Here is a 12,433-nt window from a genome sequence, read left to right as displayed (position 1 = left end):
CCGCTTCCTGTATAGTCATGATTTGGTTTTAATTCCATCAATGCAACTTACACTTATCTAGCGTCATACTTTCATTGTGTTAGTATATTTTGTACTTTTCATTCGACTGCCAAGTATTGCTAACGAAGGCCCCAAGGTGACCGAAATTCTAATATATTTTCTAAAACTTTACTCCTTATTTTTCAATTATGAGTCATATCTTATTTCTCTGGTTTTCTATAATAATAATAATAATAATAATAATAATAATAATAATAATAATAATAATAATAATAATAATAATAATAATAATAATAATAATAATAATAATAATAATAATAATAATAATAATAATAATAATAATAATAATAATAATAATAATAATAATAATAATAATAATAATAATAATAATAATAATAATAATAATAATAATAATAATAATAATATATATATATATATTTATATATAAGTATATATATATGTATATATAAATATATATTTATGTATATATATATATATATATATATATATCTGCAGCCTTATTTTCAATGAAATGCATCATATATTATTAATGCAGCTTATTTGTTATTCCCACCCATCCATACCTATACACGTACATGCATTGCATACATACATACATACACGCATGCACACATGCATACACCATGGAGGGAAAACTGTTTTTACCTCCATGGAGGTTAAACTGTTTTTTACCTCCATTTTACCTGGGTTTTTTTACCTGTTTTTGACCTCCACGCATACACATACTGGTAGGTATATAAATGATCCTATTCGCCAAACACACTGTTTTCTTTATTTACAACTATAGTTCTAATTAAAGGCTAAGGCCATGGCATGTCGTCAACTTAAAAAACGTTAACCTTCATTTCCTGTGTGAGAGAACGCAACGTGATAGGAATGATTACGTAATATCATCTTTCATCGGCCCTCTCGATGTTGACCGCAAACGTGGAGATGTTCAACCAGACTTTGTTGTCTTTTTTCTACCACAAACATCCGCACTATTATTTGATATCGTAAATTTTCACTGTCGTACTTGCATACACATACGTATACGTTTGTTAGACCAGGGAGTTGTTCAGACCACCAACGTATTTGTACCCTGACAAGGTTAGACTGCTCATGCACGGATGCACCAAACGCAAAATCGTAGAGCCGAAGTTGCGAAAAAGTTCGAAACGCCTAAATAATAATTTTATAAAATGACGAGACCAAGAAATTGGTGTGTGGCAGAGGAAGACTGAAGATTTTTCTTTTTTCGGACTTGTCCGAAGTCTACTTTTGGAACCAAAGAGCCCTTGTCAACAATTACATGAAGATTCGAAATATACCGCCGATCCCAAACTGCATTAAGGTGAGGAAAATTTTTGGACTTATTTCCGTATAATGAAATATATTTTGTGTTAAGAATAACCAAGTGGAGTTTTTGGTTCTTGCATGTATATGGGTATGCTTTTAAAATAAATTGAAAGTGCATAGCCAATCTCCCCAAATCATAGCACGCTAAAATTGCTAGGCGTTTTCAAAAAGCAGTGGCGTAGGAAGGTACTTTTGAGTGGGGGGGGGGGGGCTGAAGACTGATGGCCGGCCTGGGGTAGGGGTCTAAGGAGAGGGGGTGTCCCCCTCCCCTTTGGAATTTTTTGCATTTCCAGGTAGCCTCAGATGCAATTTGGTGCAATATAGCACACTTCAACACCTACTCCATTTTGTAAACTTAATTTTGTATTTTCACCAGGCCTTAGATGCAATTTGGTGCTCCAAATGAGATTTTTTTCTCATTTGGAAATGAAAAAGGGGTTTTCTGACTTGCGAAGCGGGGGGGGGGGGGCGGAATGATACTTCCGCCCCTCCACATTTTTCACTGGGGGAGCTGGCCCCCCCCCCCCCCCCCCCCCAGCCCCACGGTTCCTACGCCCTTGCGGAAATGAACAAGCGCTTCTCCACAGAAAACTGCCAGATCATGAGAGGGATCCAATCACTGAATCCAGAGAGTATATAAGGATTTCCTCTCGATGGAAAGCGTCGAACAGTTTGGCCAAGTTTTCGATGCGAGCATGGAAGACCTCAAACACGAGGTTCCGCAAGCACAGAGACTCCTCCAGCGCTAGTTCGCTAACACGGGAGAGACGCCACCACCCAACCTTCTGTCGCTGACATCGTTTCTGGAGCCATATAATAATGTCTTTGCAGAGCTGTTACGCCTTTGTAAAATTGCCATTGCGATTCCGGTATTGAGTGCTGGATGCGAGCGCAGCTTCTCAACATTGAAGCTCGTCAAAACCTATCTGCGGAACACAATGTCAGACACTCGCCTTAGTGATCTCGGAGTTTTACATATCGAAAGGGAACTGTCCGAGGGGATCAATTTGGACGAATTCGTCGCAGACAGTCATCAGAATAGGCGAATTAACCTTCGCTAAACTGTTTGAGTGAGCCCTAGACAGTGCAAAAGAAGGGCCCGAAGGGGGAATGATAACATCTTTTGTTGATTGGGGAGGGGGGGGGGTGGTTACACTCCCAGGCCAGTCAGATATCATGCTGATCATCTTTGAATACTGACAGAAAGAGCATAGTCTATTCAGATTTTTAAAGAGAACTATCGATGACTTTTTCAGTGATCTGTTTTATCGTTAATAATACCTATGTGGAAATAACATAAAACGTCAGCTAACTAGAGTGACCATCTGTGCCCTACATTGCTGACACAATACCCGATTTGCCACAGTTTGTCATGCAAACTGTTTGGTATGTCTTTTGTACTAGCTTAGTCTGCCCCACCAATCAGACCCTTCGCCCCCTCCCTTTGCCCCCCCCCCCCAGATGAAAAAGTCTGGCTACGCCACTGAAGCACGCACAGCGTAAGTAAATTAATGATTATGTTAATTCATGAAAATACGATAAATCTTTCAATAGTGCAATCGTTAACTTGTCTGTGCTTGTTGATTAGTCACTATGGCTTATATACATTCTCGTTAAAGTTTGAAATGCAATGCAGATACGGTCATAAGCAATGTATTTCATATATTTTCCGAACACATTTGACAGTTCATGAAATGTCATTAAAAGTTGCACATCGTGCAATTTTTAAACATTGTTATAGTTTTATAAACCTTTTTACACTTTCCTTACTTATCCAAGTGAACCAAAAACGGATACTGGCTATTAAATTTATTTATATTATATTAATATCATTATAATTGCTTTTATAAAGAACACTGATTTGTGTACCATTCCGCTTTGAGGAAATACAGACAATTTTCAGATACATTTCTTTAGAGCAATCATTTGCATGTTTATGTGTTTATGTTAGAAAGCAAGGCACATCCTGTTGTGAATTCATCTCATAGTTTACCTTTCTTGCAGTGAACTACAAACTAATAAGCTGCGTGTTCTTTCCCCTGATGTGTTTGCACGTTTACCTAACCTGGAAACTTTGTAAGTAATACGTATGTTAACAAACTAAATATACAAAAATACTTATAGGAACAGTGGAGATAAAGAGGCCTATACGGGTCCACAAAATATAAAGAGTTTGACTTTTAAATCAATCAGGATCTTCCTTTAGAGGCAAAGTGGTCAATGCAATTGCAGAGCTACATCAAACCAGTAACAAACCTAGACATGTCCTTCTGGAGCTTCATCAGCGGCTATACTTAGTTGTTGTTGTTTTTTCTTCTGATATTTCGTTTCTGTATAATCCCTAAACTATCTCCCTTGAATTGTCAAATATTTGGCTGCATTCCTTGTAAGCCGGATACAGCTTTGCAATTCTCACATATCTATTTATTATTACATATCAAATATAAGGAAGTATTACTCATTTCCGTGACGTGATTCAATTCTCAATCCCGTTGCTAGAAGCTAATGTTATTTTACTCAGTCGCAGAACGGTCCAACATACCAAAGCATAAAGTTACCTCAAACAAAGTAATTCATTTTGTGCGTTCATACTGCGAAATCCTGTATTTGAATGTTTGTCAACAAAAGGTCACTCATAGATTTAGACATTTTTTTAACAACAATAATATTTAATTTTTCAACAAATGGAGTCTTTTTTACAATAAGGGTGCACTTTTGAGGGTAACGTGCTCCTTGTGCACCCCCTCCCCTCCTCGCTTCTACCGCCTCTGTATGTGTCTTAACAAAACCGGTGGGTGTGTTAAGAACAACTCCTAGATCATATATAGAATGCCAAATCAAAGGTGCACAGTCAATCGCTTCAAATGGAGTAATAACATGTTTGAGGTCGCTTTACGTTTGCATTACAGATATAAATAATTTGCTTTCTCTTTCTTTGTTGCAGGCGATTGGACCACAACCAACTCCAGTCACTTTCTTCCAACATCTTCGAAAACTTAACAAACTTGAAATACTTGTAAGTACATTCCATCAGCATAATATGTAGTTGATGTTACCATAGCTCTCAGTGGCGTAGGAAGGTACTTTTGAGTGGGGGGGGGGGGCTGAAGACTGATGGCTGGCCTGGGGGAGGGTCTAAGGGGAGGGGGTGTCTCCCTCCCCTTTGGATTTTTTTTGCATTTCCAGGTAGCCTCAGATGCAATTTGGTGCAATATAGCACACTTCAACTCCCACTCCATTTTGTAAAGAATTTTGAATTTTCACCATTTTTGGCCTTAAATGCAATTTGGTGCTCCAAATGAGATTTTTTTCTCATTTGGAAATGAAAAAGGGGTTTTCTGACTTGCGGAGCGGGGGGGCGGAATGATACTTCCGCCCCCCATATTTTTCACTGGGGGGCTGGCGCCCCCCAGCCCCCCGGTTCCTACGCCCTTGTCAAAAAGTACTTTCCTGGAAGCATTCACTCTCCATTTGTTCTCAAATATTCTAAATGAACACCCAAAGCCATTCTTACCAAGGAAGTGATACTTCCCATGTTCGTACACTACTTGCAGGTACAACTTTCTCAGACAAATTATTCCATAACCCTCTGAGAATAAAAAGGAGTTTTGACAAATATATGGTACTTATAACTTCTGAAGTTTAAGACATTGATCTCTGGTAATTCTGCTTGGCAAACCTGAAAACAAGGTCAGTGAAGGATAAAATGTCTAAACCATACCATTCTTGAAAACCCGAATCAAGTCACCGCGTAATTAACCGACCTATAACCTCCATTGTGGTGGGTTAACTGTCAGAATGCACATTATCAGTGTTTTTTATCTTCATACAGAACTGACATCAACAGTGAATACTATTGTTCTCTGACTCGAGTCAAAGGACGCTTGAACCGCAGTGTGCTAATGTAACTGCCAAGCGTAACTTATTTGTGATTGCAGGTGTCCAACCGCAGTGTAGACAAGCATTTAACGTTATACCTTGAATTCGAACTTCTTCATGATCTGTCGTCATATTTTGTGTATTACTATTTTTAAGTTGTTCATGCAAACACATAATGAACACCCTATACATTGCTCTAGACTGACTTTCAAGAAAAAACCGTCGGTGTCATGTAGTGTGGCTTGTCTACAACCCAAACTGATTAGAAAAGATATTTCAATCAATTCTGACTTGATTGTGAGTGAAAAAATGCTACTTGAAGCAAGTGCAATAACAAGCAACGCTGACAGCCATTTAACAAGTCAACGAGTGACACTCCTGACGGTTTCTACTACTACAATCTGTTTCTGTGATATTTTCCGACGAACAAGAAAACGGCGACCACAGTCGCGTAGTAACATACAAGTGCTACCTCCTTAAGCTTATATCAACGAGGTAAATGAATCTGGAGAAACTATCACACAGTAAAAAAGCGCGTACGCGCGTACCATGTATGGAGGGTCATGTGATGTGTTCCAGGGTGGTACTAATATACTACTCTCCCTATTACGCATGATGATTTCACCCAACTAGTGCGTAAATGTGTTTGTGTGCTTAGAGCAGCAGACGACACCCGTTACCTAGCAATAACCGTGCCTGTAGCCTAACGTGATAGCTATATTCCCGTCGAGCAGCATTAGGCTCTGTTCCATGGAGAATTCCGTGGTTGCATTGAACTAAACATTTCCCCACATTTCCCATTTCTACATTCACTTATAGCGTGTAGTAATAACGTTAGGCCATATGAGACAAAGCTTGCCCCTAGAGCTGTATTAATAAGTAAGATTATGTAGAAAGCCTGCCTTCATTCAAGAGAATAAGGTTGAACGTTAGCATATTAGCACTATTTCGTAGGCCTGAAGTACCAGTACCTTCTTATGCCGTTAGTTCCCATGTCCGAACCGACCAATCTTTCAAGAAGTCAATAACACTGTTCTCGAACTGCTACAGAGAAATATCAGTATAGTACCACCCTGGAACACATCACATGACCCTCCATACATGGTACGCGCGCACCCAATTGACATGAATCCTCCAGATTCATTTACCTCGTTGGCTTATATTATGTACGTACGTGAATTTGACAAAAACTTGAGGGTCAAAGGTGAAAAAGTGAAGTACACTACATGATGCGAGTTAGTATTAAACGTTAGGCCTACTTCAAGTTGATTCAATGACTAGGATATACCGGCATTTTAAATTTATTATTCCTCTCGACAATTTACGGTACAATTAAAGGCAGGAGCCCAGGAAGTTATTGACCAAGCGATTTTGCCAATTTTTTGACAAGTTCGGTTCGTTGTAATACGCCTCAAATAGAACTTAGAAGAAAAGGGGCCTCTACGGGCTCTAACTTAGGCCCTAGGTAGCGTGCACACTATTTCTAGACTGAAGTCTGTGTTGATTAATTCGATTGATGCTTCATGTTCCTTAACCTTCAGCTTTCATTTAAAAAAAAAACGTGTGTCTTTGTTGTTTGCACCTACAAATCTGTTAAAATTTCGTAGAAAATAACATTGTCACGTCCAACTCCAACTTAGCAAGAGCTAGGCCGTAAGCCTATTTAATCAGTGAAGCCAGGATAGTGTTAACATATTAACATTGTTAAAACGTGAAGTGCTCCTAAATCCTAATTTCGTTCCTGTTGTCGGCTACTCCAAAATCCTAAAATTTTATGGCAACTATATAATTAGTTTTGAATCAATATAATATAGTAACAAGGAATATTATTGCTTCAGAGACTGACATGCACCAGTGCAGTAAAATGCTTACAGTCTTCAATTTCATGGGGGTGAAAGCCTCATGTGTACCCCTTCTCCCCTCTGGGTCAGACATTGGGCCAAGATTGGGGTTGATATATTGGAGTCCAAGGAGTCAAAGGACACTAGCATATTATCATATTCAGGTTTACTAACTGCTCTTTTCCACTTTAAAACAGACCTTCAACATCAGGAAGTAAAGAGAAAAGAAAGGCTTAGCACAAGTTACCTGTGCTTCACAAAAAGAGGAAGAGTAATAAGGATCAGCCAGTTGTCAGCCCTTTAGAATTCATCAAGAAGGAAGTCAATGCAGCATTCTTAGGTGAGAACCCTTAGAAGCTGTCAGGTACGGAAGCAGTACAATATACTGCCTCAGGAATTGGAATTGTGGTTTTAGAACAGGGGGCCCCTACTAGCCAGATTGAGCATGCCAGACAATCTAATCTGGCCCACCAAAAAACAAAGGGAAAAAAAACCCAAACTTTTTGGTTCACCAATTTACTGAACAAAAAAAAAAATTGAAGAGAATTTGAATAAGCGTTAATTTTCAACACGAAAAAACATTGATCAAAGTTTGTCATAAATGCTAAAACAATCATCTTCCATTTTCAGCAATCTATTTTTGGCCTTTTGTTAGTCAAAATTTCTTCCTGTGGCTACCATGGTGGGCCCGCATACTGTATGAGTAATATTCAGCAGCCCACAACTAAACGGACAGTAGGCAGCTGTTAAATTCATTTTACACCAGTTTCTGTGCAGTGTCCTTCATACTGAGCCATCTGTATACCTCCTACTGCATGCCCATTAAGAACTGCCTCGACTGTTGACTTTTCACCAGAAATTTACAACATCAATAGAAGTATCAGTTTTTATTTGAGTGTTATCGGGGAGGGGTCAGAACCCCATTAATAATGTGTTCATTAATTGAACATTGCTTCTCAACATACTTTAACAATCATTATAGTCACTGTGTACATTTGGTTTGAATAGTATTTTTAGCTTTACAAAGTTTACGGAAAACCTTTTGCATACCTACAGTGTGGCATTCCCCTGTCAGTTGATGTTAGCTTTGCAGAAATTTACTTACCATCGTTTTTACTTCTCCACAGGTGTTGCAAATATTGACATAGAAAATCTAGAAGTTGGTTGGAAGTTGAGAGAAGTGAATGTGTAATTTCTCACCAAACTAAAAGAGGCTATGTTAGATTTTAACAACCACAATATCAACCACTGACTGTTATAGCAACAACTTTGGAAAACTTGGAGAATTTTTCAGAACCCACGGTGAGTAATCAGCACTTGATTATAAAGTGATTTTTGTATGGAGTGCTTCATAATTGTTTATCAAAAACCATGCAGCAGTGACTGCTTGTGTGTGCATATGTGAGAGAGAGATGCCTTAGCTCAAATTTTGAAAACTTTGATAATTCAACAAGTGCAATATGCATGAAGTTCATACTTGGTAGAAAGCTACCCCTTAGCAAATTCTCAGCTGCAATTGTTATTTAATTGCCAGTGGTCAACCGTAAAAAACCCTATAAATGACCTTACTGAAGTAAAGGTTAAGTGAAATTAGTATGCTTATCCCTCAACCGAGTTCTTACCACTTGCTGTTACTTAGTACGTCAAAAATTGTTTGAGGTCCACACCACCTAAAAATCTGAAACTTTGTTAACAGGTTATCTCACCATGTACAGCTTACATAAAGTTCACACTTTGAACAATTAGAAGAATGTATTCGGTATCTACCACCTTAGTAAATTCTTCACTGTTATTGCTTTGGGAGGGGCCAAAGGTCATATGAGATAACCAATGGTCTAAACCTGAAAACTTTGTGAATGAGCTAACTCAAAGAATAAAGCTACATAGAATGTCAAATTTGTTCCTCTGATTGAATACTTGCCATCTATAATGTTAACTTTTTTTGAGGTCAAATGTCATTTGAGGTCAATTTTAGTTAAATTCTGAAGACATATCTCACTAAGTACAGCTTGCATGAAGTTAATGCTCAGTATGAAGACACTCTTAGTAAATACTCAGCTGATAGTGTGTTGGGAGAAGTCAAGGTCATTTGAGGTCACTAGCAGGGTTCTGGTTAGTAGCCGGGACCCGGGGCAAATGACTCGCTTACTGCACGTACAGGACCCGGCTACTTTGCAACGCTCAGTAAAAAAAAAAATTAAAAAAAAAAAAAAAAATTAGACGCAAAAAATCGAGAGAAATAAATACTATATAAATACTAAATTCTATCACAGACCTAGTTGGGTATTTTTTGGCAGTAAAATCCTACTCACTTTGTAGGTACCGTAGACCTATTATCATTTTGTTATGATGGCACTTCATTTAATGCAGCAAGTGCGTCACACCCTTGCTAAGTTCGGTTCAGTGGCATAGCTACCTCCCTAGGCTCCATGACCCGAGTGTTAATAAAAAAATTCAGGAGAAAAAAAGAAAAATAGGACAGAAGAAAGGGGTGATTGGGAGGGGGCAATATCATTGACCAAACAACTGTATATTGCACCATTTTGCATCTAGAGACTTTTTAAATTGCAATTTTCCGGCAAAGGGGAGGGGGAGGGTTAGACCCCTCCCCCATGTCCGCGTACAGACAGTCCCGCCTACTTTTCAACTTGACCCATCTACTTCATTTCTCAACAAAAACCCTGACTAGTAGTCAACAACTGACAACTTTTCTAGCTGAAGAAGTGAAGTTTTGGTAAATTTCAAATTTGATAGGAATGAAGCATTTGTCTTCTATTTTTTTGGCTGTTTCGGTCAAGGTCACTCAAGGTCAGTTAATTTCAGTCTGAAAAACTTCTTAAACATGGTACCTCACCATGCACATGGCAATATTAGCCCTAGACAAGAAGAACAACATGAACAGATCTTTTACTTGACATGTGGATTCCTACACACATCATAATATTAAAAAATTTGAAAACATGATAACTCAGGGTTGTCCACACCATATCATTGAGTACACATTTAGTTCTCCTTTGCTAATAGTTGCAAGAGATTTTTTTTCATTTCACTGTGGATCCCATGTACTCAGTAGAACTCTCCCCTCCAATGCCCTACAATAACAATAGGCAAAGGAATCACTAAGCCCTGTGGCTTTCTGTTTGCATGTCAATTACACCTGATCTTTGAGGACAAAAGTCTGACATTACGCTACTTTGACTTAAGTTACTGATATATTCATTCTCACATTTTGTAACAAATTTTTCTTTCAGGCAAATGGATACCATTATGAAGTTATTGGTGGCATCCACAATCCAGACAAGAATGTAAAGATACAAAACTTTGGTTAGCAAACAAGCACATCAAAATAGGGGAAACCAGGCATCAGATGAGCATTGAGGTAAAGGTGACTACTATGAATGTTGTTTTTGGTTTCTTGCTTTAGCAAAAGGAACCTATGCAGTCAGGTTGGCGTGTGTGTGTGTGTGTGTCTGTGTGTGTTCAAGTTTGATACCTTATGGGGTACTATACGAGTTTCAGCATTACTTACAGGGTACACATTCCTTACGGGGAACAAATTCAGTACCCCGTAAGGACACTGTACATTTTCAATGCAACTATCAGGCTGAAACATCTCTCTGACAACCCCTCTTTGTTAATGCCTGTTCACACACCTCCATACAATTGACCTTCACGCTTGACTGAACTTGAGCAGGTTCTTAATTACTGCCACCATTTTGCCTTGTGCAGTTCTAATCTGCCCCAAACTATTGCTTTCAATGCAGTGTAGAAATTGTGCTGTTGGAATAATGACAGAGGGAAAAGGATGTATTTACTCTGCATCCTTGCTTACCTGTCTCCCCACAACCTTAGCACTAATGCTCTACCATGCCTAGAGTGATCTGGTAACATTTCAAGTTACAACGCAAAGTGTTATAACTTCTTTAGCAACTTTATATAAAGTGCTTTCCAAAAGTCATTGTTTTATAGATCCATACAGCAGAGAAAAAATGTTTATCCTGAATCGGTAATTGGTGAGAACTGGCATTGGTGTGCAGTAAAGAGATAGAAGTAATGTCATTACTGTAACAAGTTACATTTGATGTATATCCTAGACACTAGCGTGGTATTTTCAGCACTTTTTTGTCCTCGCCATATGTAGGCCTGCATCATGTCTGCACTTGGCTTAGGTTGGTAAACGAATGATACACATTCAACAATGATACAACTGGTCATGATTTATTTGTAACTAGTAACATAGCTTGCAAATATAATCAATTAAATTTCCAGAATGTAGGCTTTAACTAAGGCATTTATAAATACATCGGTTCTTCAATACAAATCGTAACTCGAAAACCCCGGGCACTGGTAATTGAGGAAAAGATTAGTGTAATTTGTACACTAATTGCATGGAACTGCCACGAAAAATATACAAGAAAGTATGGGATCATTTTGAAGCTGTGATGGTGAGTGTTCCTCTTATCTTAATTAAGTATGTAATAAGGCCTATTGAACACTTTGGTGAAGTAGGCACTTTGATTAATAGGGAGCTCCAATGATTTGCAGAGATTCATCAATTTATCATTTTAAGTAATTCATATTTTCTTACCTCCAAATGGTTAATTTTGTGGGGCCAAGAATCTCTTCATCAAGTAATTACCCATTCTTTTTCATATGTCTGGCTACTTAACTTGAATATTTTGTTTGAAGAAGTACAGAGCACAATATTGCATAAAACAATAGTTTGCTTTATTAACTCAAGTATGTTTCATTAAGCAGGGAAAACCATTGATCACCAAGCCAATAACAGCAAACTATTATTGTTTATTTAGTATAATACTTCAGTAATTTGTTACAGTAGGCAAAGGACTTAACATTTAGGGGTCTTGCATTATTACAAAAACTGTATGCATCATTGGAATATAATTTTGTATGCACATCACTGAGAATATAGTTATGGATATTGCATTGAAAAATGTTTGTTTGTATTACACAGCCGTGGCAGAAATTTGTTACAAACTGAGAATTCCATTGGTCATCAATTATGAATGGCTGACTACCCACAATTGGCTATAGATATACTCTGGTAAGTCACCTTTAATTGTTATTGATGCATGCACAAATAATCAAGTAGTATGGACATGAATTCACCTGAAAATGTTTTGCCAAGAGTGGTGGCATTTGAGTGGTGTATAGTCAAACCATTTGAAAGGCTTTTGCGGGAGGTTACAGGGACTTTGTGTGTTCAGATTTTAGGTGCATTTCTCAACCATTTAACACCTTGTAAAATGGGTTTTGAAACAGTTGCTCATAAGTAACATTGTGCTATATTCAGAAAGCTATACATACCATATCTATGGATTTTTTAAGCTTTC

The 12,433-nt window shown here is 38.0% G+C and overlaps 1 protein-coding gene across 13 annotated transcripts in view; it reads left to right on the top strand.

Moving 5' to 3' along the window:
- The first annotated feature begins 718 nt into the window (after positions 1-718).
- The window catches only part of LOC139982412 (uncharacterized), a 59,913-nt gene continuing 48,198 nt past the window's right edge, over positions 719-12,433 (top strand). The window contains exons 1-6 of one of the 13 annotated variants that reach the window (XM_071995375.1): positions 1,355-3,987; positions 4,304-4,375; positions 7,277-7,419; positions 8,207-8,381; positions 10,331-11,524; positions 12,055-12,144. The gene's annotated coding sequence lies outside the window, so the exon portion shown is untranslated. The other 12 variants (XM_071995662.1, XM_071995489.1, XM_071995290.1 and 9 more) reach the window with 12 other exon arrangements.

This window comes from Apostichopus japonicus, chromosome 1 (assembly GCF_037975245.1).
Source record: "Apostichopus japonicus isolate 1M-3 chromosome 1, ASM3797524v1, whole genome shotgun sequence".
Classification (NCBI taxonomy): Eukaryota; Metazoa; Echinodermata; class Holothuroidea; order Aspidochirotida; family Stichopodidae; genus Apostichopus; species Apostichopus japonicus.
This window is presented reverse-complemented; position numbering and strand designations above follow the sequence as displayed.